Source organism: Coloeus monedula (assembly GCF_965178545.1).
Source record: "Coloeus monedula genome assembly, chromosome: 14".
NCBI lineage: Eukaryota > Metazoa > Chordata > Aves > Passeriformes > Corvidae > Coloeus > Coloeus monedula.
In genome coordinates, this window is record NC_138794.1 from 15189733 (window position 1) to 15202504 (window position 12772).

Sequence of the window (12772 nt, forward strand, 5' to 3'; positions counted from 1 at the left end):
AATTTGATATTAGCTTTACAGAACAGGAGCTGTGTCGAAGGAAAGACATTCCAACAATTAAGTGAATCCCTTGCAGTACTGCAGCCTTATCAGGGATTGTGTTCCACTCTGAAACTGCTCACCATTCACAGAACCCAGATTCTGGCCAAACTGGAGTTGTTTGGCACTCACAAGCAAGCACATTTCCAGAACAAGATCAAATATTCTGATTTCTGACCGTTGCTCTTGCACCAAGGCTCCAGTGGAGATTTATCAGACTCGTTAAAGGGAACATATTGCCAGTGGATTTGAATTATAATTTGATTATCATTTACTGTCTTAGTGGTATCAGACACTCACAGCCAGTTCCTGTGTTGTAATAGTTCTGTCTTTCCATCCTGTACCAGCATTATGTTTCTTATGGTGGCTCAGAAAAGTGTTTTAGTAATTTTCTTCTGAGATGGAAGTACAAAATTGCTGCTACTGAGATTGACCTGGGCCCACACTCAGCTGTAGCTGGAAGGAGTGGGGGATACTACAGTTGTTTCTTTGTATGCTCAGGATCCAAACACCTGAAATATTAGCGTCTGAATTGCCTTGTTAGGAGTCTAAAGAAAAAAATTCATTAGGAAGCTTTGCTTTAAAATGAAATATGTTGAGAAGCAAATGGAAAATGTTTAAGGAAAATAGGTATGCATGTGTCCTGAATGTTTGGTTGGTGGATGTTGGGTTTTTGGGTTGTGGTTGTTTGTTGTTTTTTTTTTGTTTGGTTGGGGGTTTTTTGTGAGAATTCTGCGTAACACATTGAATACTTGAAGGTTAAAAGCTGGTGGGATCTTGTTCTTCACCCCATATTTTCTTAGCAACAAAAGCCATACAATTTATTTCGTATTCCTTGGTATTTTTCAACTCCTGTCTCCTGTTACTAACTTTTTTAGAAGCTATTATATTACATCTTATCCTAAGAAAAGACAAAAATAAAGTGCATATCTATTTAGTCCAATGAAAGAAGAAAGAGAATGGAAAACAAAGACAGAAGGGTCGTTCCTAGCAATTAGACACCTCTTTCTCCAGTAACAAAGTAATTGCCAATTATTCGAGGGAATTCAGATCAATGATAACAGTATTTTCAGAGACTTTGACCACAACACAAAATAATATTTTATTTTCTCTGCCCATGTTCTGTTGTGTGTTAGATTATCATATTTAATGGAAGTTCTGACATTTTCATGCGCTAGCTAACGTATATCAGTATTTGTTCTGCTTTTCTACTTTTCCTGGATGCATATATGCTCTCTATAAAATTAAGACAAGGAGAAATGCTAATGTTCCTTTTGCATTGTCTGTTCAGCTGTGAATACTGCACAGTGCACTATAAGGTGCTGGGACATATCAGTTACTTATAAATGACTTATGTGGTTCTGGTATTACCGTAGGAGTCATGTGGATAATGCCATGACCATCTGCAGAGTGGAAATCTGGAAACACTGTAATACCGTATAGACCATCTTTTCATCCCACATGGCACTGCAATCCCTCTGCAGAACTGCAATTTTGGCTGTAATATGATTGAGGCTGGTGTTGCAAATGGATTCTAGGAGTGTCTCCTGTGCATGCCTGAAAGTAACTGTAATGTACCATATCGTTATTTTATATGCTCTGTTTCAGGTATAGAAACATAAAAAATGTTAGTATTTATTCTAAGGAAAACGACAAGGAGTCAGAAATAAAGCAGAATTTACAATGGGCTGGGGTGCAACTGTGTTTTTTCCTGAGGCCTCAGCAGTGCCACAAGCAATAGGCATGCAGAAGGATGTGGAAGCCTGGTATTCACAATAAGTGTCCCATTGCCAGCCTGGTCCTCCAGCACTTTTCTAGATCTTTAGTCTCTGTTTAGGTTTAGCTTACATAAAGTTTTATTTTTCAGGCTATGAGTGTAATTTTTATAACTCTTTTTACTTCTGACAGTCAGTCAAAGAAATACACTGTCTTGTTGAGTAAGGGTTCTGTTTTCCCCTTAGCTCAACTGGGAATCTGATTTCCTCCCTTGTGCTGCAGTGACATGGAGAAATTCAGAAAGCTTGTGAGAGTCCAGGAGAGAATTCCCATCATACACTTGATGCTAGGAGGCCTGCTTTTTCCCCACTCCAGCACCCATCATAGGGCATCCACTGAGCATGGGGAAGTGTGCTTGTAGCATTCTGCTAATTTACACAGGCATGGACAGAGTCCAGGCAATACAGATAGGAGGTGCCTTCCTCTGAGCTGCACCTTCCAGAAAGAATTAAATGCTGTATCTGCCCAAAGAAATATGGACAGGTAGAAACTTAATTTAATTTTGCAGGGTCACTTGGTGAGCAGGGGACTGGAATGGAAGGACATCTTTAAAATTCTTTGATCTTGCACTCAGTGAACGAACTCCACAAGTTCTTCCACAGAGCTAGAAGAAGTGGAAGAACTTGCACTGTAATGCTCTCCTCATTATTACATTGCAGAAATAACCAGCTGCTGCTTCTTCCCTTTATTTCCAGCTGTTAACTCCTTTAAAAGACAACTGAAAACGAGGTAGATATAATTTTCCCCTTGCAGATAATTTCTGTGGTTACTGTGCTGCTGCAAGCTGGAAAGAGGGATGCTGGCAGCAGATGGGAGGCTTCAGTCAGGGCAATGTGAGGAAAGATCTGTAGATATGGGGCAGTGTTGTAACTCCATGACTCTTAACTCATTGCAGTGAGGACCTTACTGTGTATAAGGTTCTCACAGCTGTGGGTAAGGAATGACAGAACTCATTCCACTGAAAAAGCACAGGGATCATTTTTAAATGGACGCCTTCCCAGAATATCTTTGTTTTGCTCTGGGATTATTGCCAAAAATATGTTTTTGTGACATTTTGTAAATGTACCTGCATCCTTAGATAACATTATTTTTGTTGTTGTTCAAAACTATTTACAAAAAGAAACAGAAAGAAAGGAGTATAAACTCTATCAAAGTAATTGCAGATGGTTTACCTAGCAAGGTAAAAGGAAAATGACAGAGATGGCAAAAAGAAAGCTGGATTTAAAATGCAGCAAAAATTACTGTCTTGTAAAATTAATTCCAGCCATGTGAGTTTGCTAGAGTGGAGAAACTGATTGAAATGCTCATCTTCAGATTCAGGTGGAGAGAAGTTTACAGGCATCACATAAATTCAGGAAGTGATTCAGTAGGTTAAAGGCAGTCAGGAGTTTGAGACTGCTGAAGCAGCACAAATGACAGAGCAACTCCTGTCAGGGGATCAGGAAAAAGGTTGGAGAGAACAAGGCTGAAAGTCGATTGAGCAGGGGAGGACACCCATGTTTAAAATCCAAGTTGCAAAGTAGAGTGTCATGAAATATTATCAAGATGTTTTCAATTCTCTTTGGACCTAGATAAGAAAATTGTGAATGTAGCAAAGAAATTATTACCATAATAAATAGCATCTATATAACACATCCATCACAATATCTTGAACTGGTTTACAAAGGTCCTTACATATTTTATTTTTACTTCATAGCCAATCAAACAACAAATTAAGTGACTTGGGCAGTTACTGAGAAAGTCAGAAGCACAGGCATGTTACTGATGAAGAGCGACTCTGTACAGTAGTCTGAATATAAAGATGCTAGAATATGCTTTTTCACAGAAGGGAGCTGTTTGTCTCACAGCTGACATTTCTTCTGTGCAATTACAGTCCAAAAATGCTGTGTACTGCTGTTACACCATTGCTGCCTTACCTGAGTTCAGAGCACCACAAAACTATTTCCAGGCTTTGGAAACTGATGTCAAATGTTTATCAAGACAGCTTGCAATTTCTCTTTGCATTTTGTCTGCATTTCACAGCATATTATAAGTGGCATGTCAGTAAAAAATAGATTCAGTCTTGCCAGCAACAGAAAGCAAAGAAGGAAGTGGCGGTAGTTGGCTCCCAGCAATGTTCTCTTGGGAACAAGTCTGAACTAAGGCAGCTTTAGGGCTCTTTAGTTAAATTAGAGTTTTCCTTCAGTCCTCTGCATGATGGGGTTGTTCTTTTAAGGACACCACCGTTTTGCAAACATCTAAAAAATAGTACTGACAGTCTTTGAGAACAGGCATCTTGTTGTACTGCCTTGGTTATAGCAGCTACCAGCTTACAATACACAGAGAAAATACCTCTCAGTACATCACAAAAGAGAGCAGAAACATTCCATAAAACACCAGAGGGACACTGTCTCTGGCTGACAAGATTTATCTTTAAGGCACAAAAACCTAGAGGGATGTAACAAAGAGCCACAGATCTCAAACAAGGAAGCAAAGAAAGTTGTGGCCATTTCCATTGCTGGGGTTCCAAGGCAGAACTGTGATGCTGCTGTGCATGTCCATCCTGTGCTGCCCACTATTTCATAGTGCTACAGGGGACTGAGTCGGGCTGAGTTTTAGAGACTGCTTATGTGATTATTGTGGTTGGTTGAGGCTTTTTCCAGAAGACCCATCTCATGCCCCTGTTTTGTTGTGAATTATCTGTCACTTTTATTACTGCACTGGATTCCGTTTGATTTATGGGTTAAGTTTACATTGATGAAAATAGATCTGAATACATTCCAGTCCCCCTGAACAACTATTACCCACCTTCCAGCTCCACATTTTAGCATCACCTCTTCTGCTCATTCTCTCCTGTATTCCCTACTCATTTGTGCAGTGGCTCCTTCATAGTCATTACCATGGCACCAGAAAGTTTTGACAGTGCTTCCTCCACATGGCTTACCACAATTGAAAAATGGTGCTGATTGTCCTGGATGAACTGGCTAAGAGGACAAACAGATAATAATAGAAATTATTAAGTTTGGCATTGTAATTTTTCACATGTCAGTGGTGCTCAGTCCAGCAATCCTTGGTGCTACAATCTCGAACGTGGGGTACTGAAGAGATCAACTGATCTCTGAGCAGGAGGATGTGGACTTATTTGGAAAGGCTCCAGTGTGGAGTGGCCGCAGCAAAAGGAAGCAAAAGTGGTTTAATCATAGGATAATCATGCCATGGTGACTCACTGATAATGGGTAGATTGCTGGGCTTGCATATCCAGAATCCAGCAGGAGCTTGAAGTGTGAACAGGCTTTGGCAGGAAGCTGAAGTGTGCAAGTGTTTGAGCAAACAGAGAGTCCTTTTTTTCTGTAACTTATCAAAAGTGTTTTCTCCTTGGATGCCTGATCATGAGGATGGCAGTACGCTCACTGTTTTGCTCAAAGCTGTAAGCAACCTTCAGTAATGTGGATAGTCAGAGAATATGCCAGACTTATGTAGTGGCCCTTAAGGAAAATTACTCACTGGAGCCATTTATACCAGCTTGTATTCGCAAGGCAGGGGGGAAAAAAAAAGATATTTTGGTCTAGCATTACAGTTCTTAAATCCATAAAATAAAAATACTGAAAGTGATTATGTTTGCATACTGAATGGTGCTTAAAGGAGATAAAATGGCAACAACTGAAAAATCTGCTGAAATTTGCTGGAAAAACCAAGTATAGATAAGATGGAAGTAAAAAAACCTGGATCTTAGTTGATCATTTTCTAGCTTCCTTCTTTTGGTTCCTGGCTTCAGCAATCTTTTAAATAAGTTTTGAATGTAAATTATTTTCTTTTCACATTACCTTTTAAAAACAGCAGAAATTTGTGCATAGATGCTTGCAGAGCTGACCTGCTTTTTATAACTCTTATAAAATCCCTTTGAGAAAGGAATAGGGAAAAAAAGTAAAAGCACAGTGTTTGCCAAATGGCAGTAATGCCTCCTGTCAGTAGAGAGAGGGGAAAAAGGTATAATAAAACTCACTGCTGTTACTTAAGAAGCTTGAAAAACTGATCTCTAATGGAGTTGGAAAATACTTTACAAAGCTAGTTAGGGACATTGAGAATGTGCAGAATACAAAATTAATATTCTGTTGTAAACACAAGCTAATACCAAAGTGAACACCTTGAGAAATTCTAATTTTCACTAGGAAAAAGATAATTCAGAAGAGAGATTTTCACATGTAACTCACCATCCTTTGCAGGGCTTTAATCACTTTAAATGTTTATTTCAATTTCCTTCAAATCAGTTTCTGGAAAGCCAGGAAGGCAATAGCTCAGGCACAACAGGGCAGTACCTAAAATTTGAAACATACAGACAGCAATTAAAAAGTAGCAGAGATTATGTAGAAGAACAGAAAAGTATAAATAACTTGGGGATTTTTTTCCCTTCAATTTTGTGAAAGTTCCAGATTTGGAAAAACCAACATTTTAATCAAAACTGAATAATATGCAAATCTGCCAGAAGTACTGGTTTTCCTGCAATATACTGAATCTTTCATAAAAAATCTTAAGAAAGACTGGAGACCTGAATTTTCTACCAAGACAACAATCATTTTATAAGAGTCCCAAGCTTATAAGGGAAATCCTGAAAAACATCAGAAAGAAGACGGAAAGAAACTGCCAGAAAGGATCATGGAGTAATTCAGGTTAGGAGGGAGCTAACAAGGGCCCAGCCTCTTCTCAAAGCAGGGGCAGCTCTGAGGCCAGACCGGGTTGCTCAGGGCTGTAACCAGTCAGATCTTGCAAACCTCCAAGGGTAGAGATTACACAACTGTAATGCTGAAGGAGGAATTGAAGTGGTAATAATGAAGAAATTAAAAATCAGTTTGTCTTTTGCAGTGTAATGTAGGTTTCAACAAAGTCCATATTTTACCAGTACTTAATTAGCTGTGATAAGGTACCTTGCTGAAGTAACAACCCCTTTAAGGCACTCAGGAAAGACAAACAGAAATAAAAATATTAATGACTGAATGTGCAAGTTGCATGCATTTTTAAGAATAGCTACCAATATTTGTCCTAATTTTGTCTTTTTCAATTACAAGTTTACAGCTAGAGTGTGCCTTTATGTACCACCAATCAATTTTTAAAGCACATAAAAAGTTTCTTCATTGTATTTATTTGGCCATATAGCCCCCATTGATGTTTTACTGATGTACAGAGCCATGGCAGCAGGGTGGAAAAACCCAGGCGTTGGTGCTGTTTGTACCTCAGTGATCCTCCTCTGCAAGGGAGAGGTGACAGTAATAAGGTCATACAAGAGAATTCTCTGTGAACATTGAGTATTTTCTCCTGAAAAGGTCTATAAAATGCTTGAAGAAGGAATGCTAAAAAATCATATGCTTCTTGCTTTCTATTTTGCACTGTTTTTTTCCTCAGATATATGACATAGCAAAGTCAAAGAGCCTAGTAAATTATCTCCATATAAAGATAGACAAAAAAGCTAAAAAAGAAAAATGAAAAACACTGGCTTTGAGGCCATTTACAAAGCTGGTGGAATGTGAGGCTAGTACAGTCCAGAATTTAACATCTGTATCCTGCTGCTGCTAAAATATGGGTGTAGTCACAGTTGTTTGCCCTTTTGTTATGAAGTGGAGGTTATTAAACATCCCTGACAATAGAAACAGGTATGATTTAATAACAGCTGTTACCACAGACAGGATTGTGCCAGTTACGTTTGCACTGCATTTGTATTTACAGAAACAAGTTTGTTCAGAAGAAAATTATCTGTCTGTGAATCTGTACTGACATCAAAGTATGTCTATTAAGTACTTCTTCCATATAGCAGAGAATGGAAATGGAACGCTAACATCAGAAATTAAGTGTTTGCTTAACATATTGAAATAAATGTCAAAAATAGATAAACAAAATGATCTGTTTCTGGAACGTCTTATTGTTAAAGGTGTTTTCATAATCAGCACCAACTTCCCCTGAGAAGATAAAGGGGAGAGGACAGATTCCACAATAACTATCAGATTGCTTATGAAGGTTACTACAATATTTGTCTTGCCCATTCCAGGCTTTGCTATGCAGTCAAAAACAGATTTTGGTGTTTTCAAGAGCTGTTCAAGCATAATTAGAGACTCAAAAGGAGTTGAAATCTCAGCTGGCGACCTAGCAATTTGTTTTCATGCTGCAAGTCATTTAAGATTTATATAAGCATAACTTTTTGATGGAGTAAGAGGATATCCTCAATCCAAGTATCCCGTTATACCTCTATTTCTATGCAAGATACAGTGCTCCAGCTGTGTGGTGTCTTCTGCCCCGTAATGTGGTAGAACCTTGGTAGCTGAGGTGCTGCTGTCTCTCTGAGGCAAACACTGCAATATAATTGTAATAATGTTATATAAGGGTGCATTTGTTTCTTTTGTAATTCACTGCAGCAACAGAGTAGTTTCTAAATATATTAGCAATGCAGGGAGGGAGGCTCCTCTGGAGTCTGGAGAAGGTTTCCATGGCAGGGGTGCTGGCGGGGGGAGTGGGGCTGTGGCGTGCAGATGGAGCATGGCTAAGTGAGCAGAGCGGGTCAGAGCGGGTGCGCTGCCAAGGTGCCTCCAGAGGCACTGTCCTGACTCACTGCGTCCTCTGACAGCTCCTCGGGGAGGGTTTTGGTGGAGTCCTTCGGCAGAGGGTGGAAGCTGCTTTTCCTCAGTCAGTGCAGACTGTGGGGAACACCGGAACTGTGTTCCAGGTGCCTCCCTGGATGGTGAGAGGGACTGTTCAAGGGATGCAGCCCACAGCTGACTCCACACTGAATGAACCAGAAATCCCGAACAACTTCAGATGCATGACTTCTTCAAGTGTCTGTACCCTTACGCTCAAAGAGCCTTTTAATAAAGGACTGCATATGTTGGCTGAATTAATTGCAGTTTCAAGTGCAAGCACCATCTTTTTAAAAACAGGGAACATGCTGGTCTTTAGAGTGCTATTTTTCATTCTGTTTAGAGAATAATAGAATCCTGGTAGAGCAGGTTGTCCCCAGGTGTACTTCTCACTAAGACTGTTCCTTTCTCTGTCCCTGACTGCCGCACAATAGTGTATTGCTGGGGCACTGGCCATCTTCACTGGTCACACATGACACAGTTTTTGGAAGGAGAGTTGGAGGAGGATCATGTAAGGACTATATTTGCCTTTTCAGTGCAGGCAGGAAGATGGAAAATAACAATTTTAATCTAAAAAAAAGACTAAGTTTATCTGCATATGTAACATACATTTGAGAGACCTCAGTCAACTTATCCTTGAGACCAGTGGAATTATTTTTGCAGTGGCATGGAAAAGGCTGTGATGTAGATAGCCTTCAGTTACACAATCAACTCTGTTCACTTAGAAACAAAATACTAATTTTAAAATGTAATATGATACCTAATGAAATTTTAATTTAAATTCAAATAGCAATATTTCTGTGCTCACCATCCAGCTCAAGTAATGACTTTAAATCACGTTTTGATAAGATCTCATTACTTGTGTTGTAGTATTATAAAGTACCAAGACATTGACATGTTCTGAAGGCTCATTCACCTTATTGCTCTGCTGGTTCTCAGGTTGTGCAGGTTGTACAAGATGGGGCTTGTGCTGCTGCAGGGAAGCATCAATGTTCACACCCTTTTCTCTGGGCCTTTCATGACCATGCATGGATAAAGCTGACCCTGCATATATGTGAGCAAAAATTTTGCAAAGCTCACATTATATTTGTTGGTTTTAATATAATGAGGGCAACAGCTACTGTATTATCTTGTGCATTTGCAGATATAATAAACTTGATTCGTAATCCTTCTCGAATATGCTTATGTAGGTAGAGATTGTTTCACTGATTTTAGAAATTATCTAAGCATTCAGTGATTACCTCTCTAATTTATTTCTGTGCCAAGAATAATGAGTGGGTTAACTGCTCATGATGCAGCTCTGGCTGGGGAACAGAGAGAGGAGGTTTCATGTGTGTTATGGCAATACTATGGTATTCATGGGGGAAGAATGCCTCCACCTTCTTTCCTCTTCCATGTAAATCTCTGTCAACCCCTGCAACTGCTTCCAGATTACAGGACTTCTAAAGAGAAACAATTAATTTTCTTCATAATCAATTTGTCAGGGCTATTAAAGCCTATTAGTGCAGCCAGGGCAGTGATACAGTTAGAGAAATATAGTAGGCTGGAAAAAAATTAGTCCATACTGTAAGACAGGTGTACAAAGAAGGTGTTTCTTCTAGTAAAGTAGTTTTGGATGCTTTCTGTGATAACCTTGGGGCTAGGCTTGCTCTTTTTTTTTTTTTTTTCCTGGTCTTGACATCTATTATTCAGAAACCAAAGAGATACTCATTTGTGAAAATAGCATATGGGTACCCTGAGAGAAATATTAAGAAGTAGTAGGCAATCTATTTGTCCAGCAGTGCATGTCTAAAAAGCAGCAGCGCATGTATTTGATGTTAAATGTCAGTATGACACACAGCCAGGGGAGAGTCATAGGGCTGATTTCAAGCTCTGTATTTATAACTGGGTCTTAAGGAGAAAAAAAAAAAAAAGTCTGTTTTGAAGGCTGCTGCTTCTAAAGAAAAGCTTTTGAAAAATATGGGAAAATAAATAAAATTTCTGTGGAAGACCTTTAAAACACTTGTTACATTTATCATAAGAAACTGTATAAATCACTTCAGCATCTTGTTGTAAATTATCATATTTACTCATCTTAAAACAGAAGTCAGAGTATTATGTGACTCATGAAGGTTTGCACACTTGGCAAAAATTGGTTTCTCCAGCTTTGAAAAGGCTTTCAGAAATACTTGGTAGCTAGGGAGCAAGTTTTATGGTGAGAAGCTGTATCTTTTATTAGACTAAAGCACAACATTGGAAATACTCAACAAGCTTTCAGGCAAAGGGATCAAGAGACTGAAAACAGCCACACTGACTGGACTTCACAGGGAAACTTGCTTTAATGCTTGTCCTTGCTTTACCTGCTTGGAGAACAAGAAGAATTTCTGTCCCTAGGCTCTTGCTTTAGCACTTTTCACAAGTATTATAATCTCACACTTTAAAAAAGGATGTGACAGTTACAGTTTTTCAGCTGGCACGTAGCATTGAACTGACAGATGTGTAAAGAAAAGATTTAGCTAATGAAATTGATATAATGTGGATTCTGTGAGGCCTAAACACTTGGATGAGAAACAGCCATGTGTTAAATACAGTATTTGTCCTGTTGGTTTTGAGCTTTGCACTGTAAATATTTTTGCTTTGAATCCTTCTGTACTGACTGTATAGGTTTAGCTAGATTAAAGCAATGTTCTGGTTAGAGCTTCTGGGCTTCACTGTAATATAGGTTGTGGAATGTGTGGTCCTATACTAATGGGATGGTTTCTCTGGTACTGCGGCAGTCAGGAAAATTTCTGACTGTGTATTTCTTAGATTTAAAGTTGGAGTTTAAGTAAAGATACACCTGTAGTAATATAGTTTATTTTACCAAATACTAATGCTTCCTGGGTGATGCACAACCAGTTTTAGCAGAACAGAGCTGAGTCCTGACAGTCCCGGAGACAGATGTCAACTGTGAATTTCTCTGAAGAACTTCCGGTTTGGCAAATGTAAATCAGTTTACAGATCTGTTTGCAGTGTAAGTGCCTAGAGAGCTGGACTGAATCTAATCAACTGAGAGAAGTAAGTGAAGTTTGGACTCTGTATCAGTATAGGCAGTGTGATGGCTCATAAAAAAATTCTCATTTAATACTTCACTTTTTTTTGAACCTCTTGTTTTCTGGGTTAAGCATACTCAGTCTGTGGTCAAAACTTGATTTTGTAAATACTGAACTAAAATCATATCTATTTTTTTCTAAAAATGTCTTACTGAAAATGCGCTGCAGGTTGCAGTTGATGGGACCAAGTGTTAAATGCCTGCACACTTTTTGAAAGTTTTGAGTGATTCAGTTAAAACTGGTTTCACTGTGCCTTTTTACAGCCAATACTATATAAATCTCCAAACTAAAAAAAAATGAGCATCTAAGAATTTCTTGCACATGCATGATGACATATCATACAGGACTACTGGAAAAATGACATGCAATTATCCAAGGAGTGAAGCAAGCCATCCTGTCTCAGATGAGGTACAGGTGCCCTACTTCTATAAGGCAGAGGATGCCTTTTGCCCACAGGTTCAGAAATCTGCAGCTGAGGTGATCTCTGTGCTTGAAGCGTAGGTAAATGCTGTGCAAATGTAGATACATAGGCATGTTACCTTTACCGGTAAATTCAGCTTAAAAAGTCCCCATCTTTGGCTACTTATTCCTGCCTCTGTGCTCCAAGGATAATTTTTAAACCAGTATCACTTCAGTTATCCCCATACAGAGTTAGCAAGATGCAGCTATGGAGGGGATGACACAGTGCAAGAGCAGAAACGAGTGGTCAAGTAACGTCAGAAGAATGCAGGGCTTTCATCACATTAGTTTATGTTGCCCACTGATTCCATGTGCTGTGACACACCAAAACATAAAAGCCAGCCCGTGACGTGCTTTCCTTTCCTGACAACAACAGGTCAGGAAATAACGCAATATCCTTCCAAACTAAGCACTTTCTGTTCTAGTAGCCTCTCTTGTATATTGTCATGTTGAAACTGTTACGTATGCTGAAAACTTTTTAACTTACTATAAAAACTTGTAGTGACCTTTATTAATATATTAAAAATATTAATATTAACCAAACAGTTACAGATGAAATAGGGCATGCTGCAAAACATGTTGTCCCTGGGAGCTGAATTTTGCTATTGATTGCAGACACAGCTAAAATAGAATATATAATATCACAGATAACCAGATGTCTGCTTAGTTGCTACAGACTAAAAGTGACTGAAAAGCTCTCTTAAGATGGATAGTATGTGGTGCTCAATGAACGTGTCTTGAATAAGATCTCTTGAGGGTGTAGCCTGGATTATTGAAATGTGGAGTTAAAAGTCATAAAACTATGTTCTGCTGTAGTGTTTTATAACA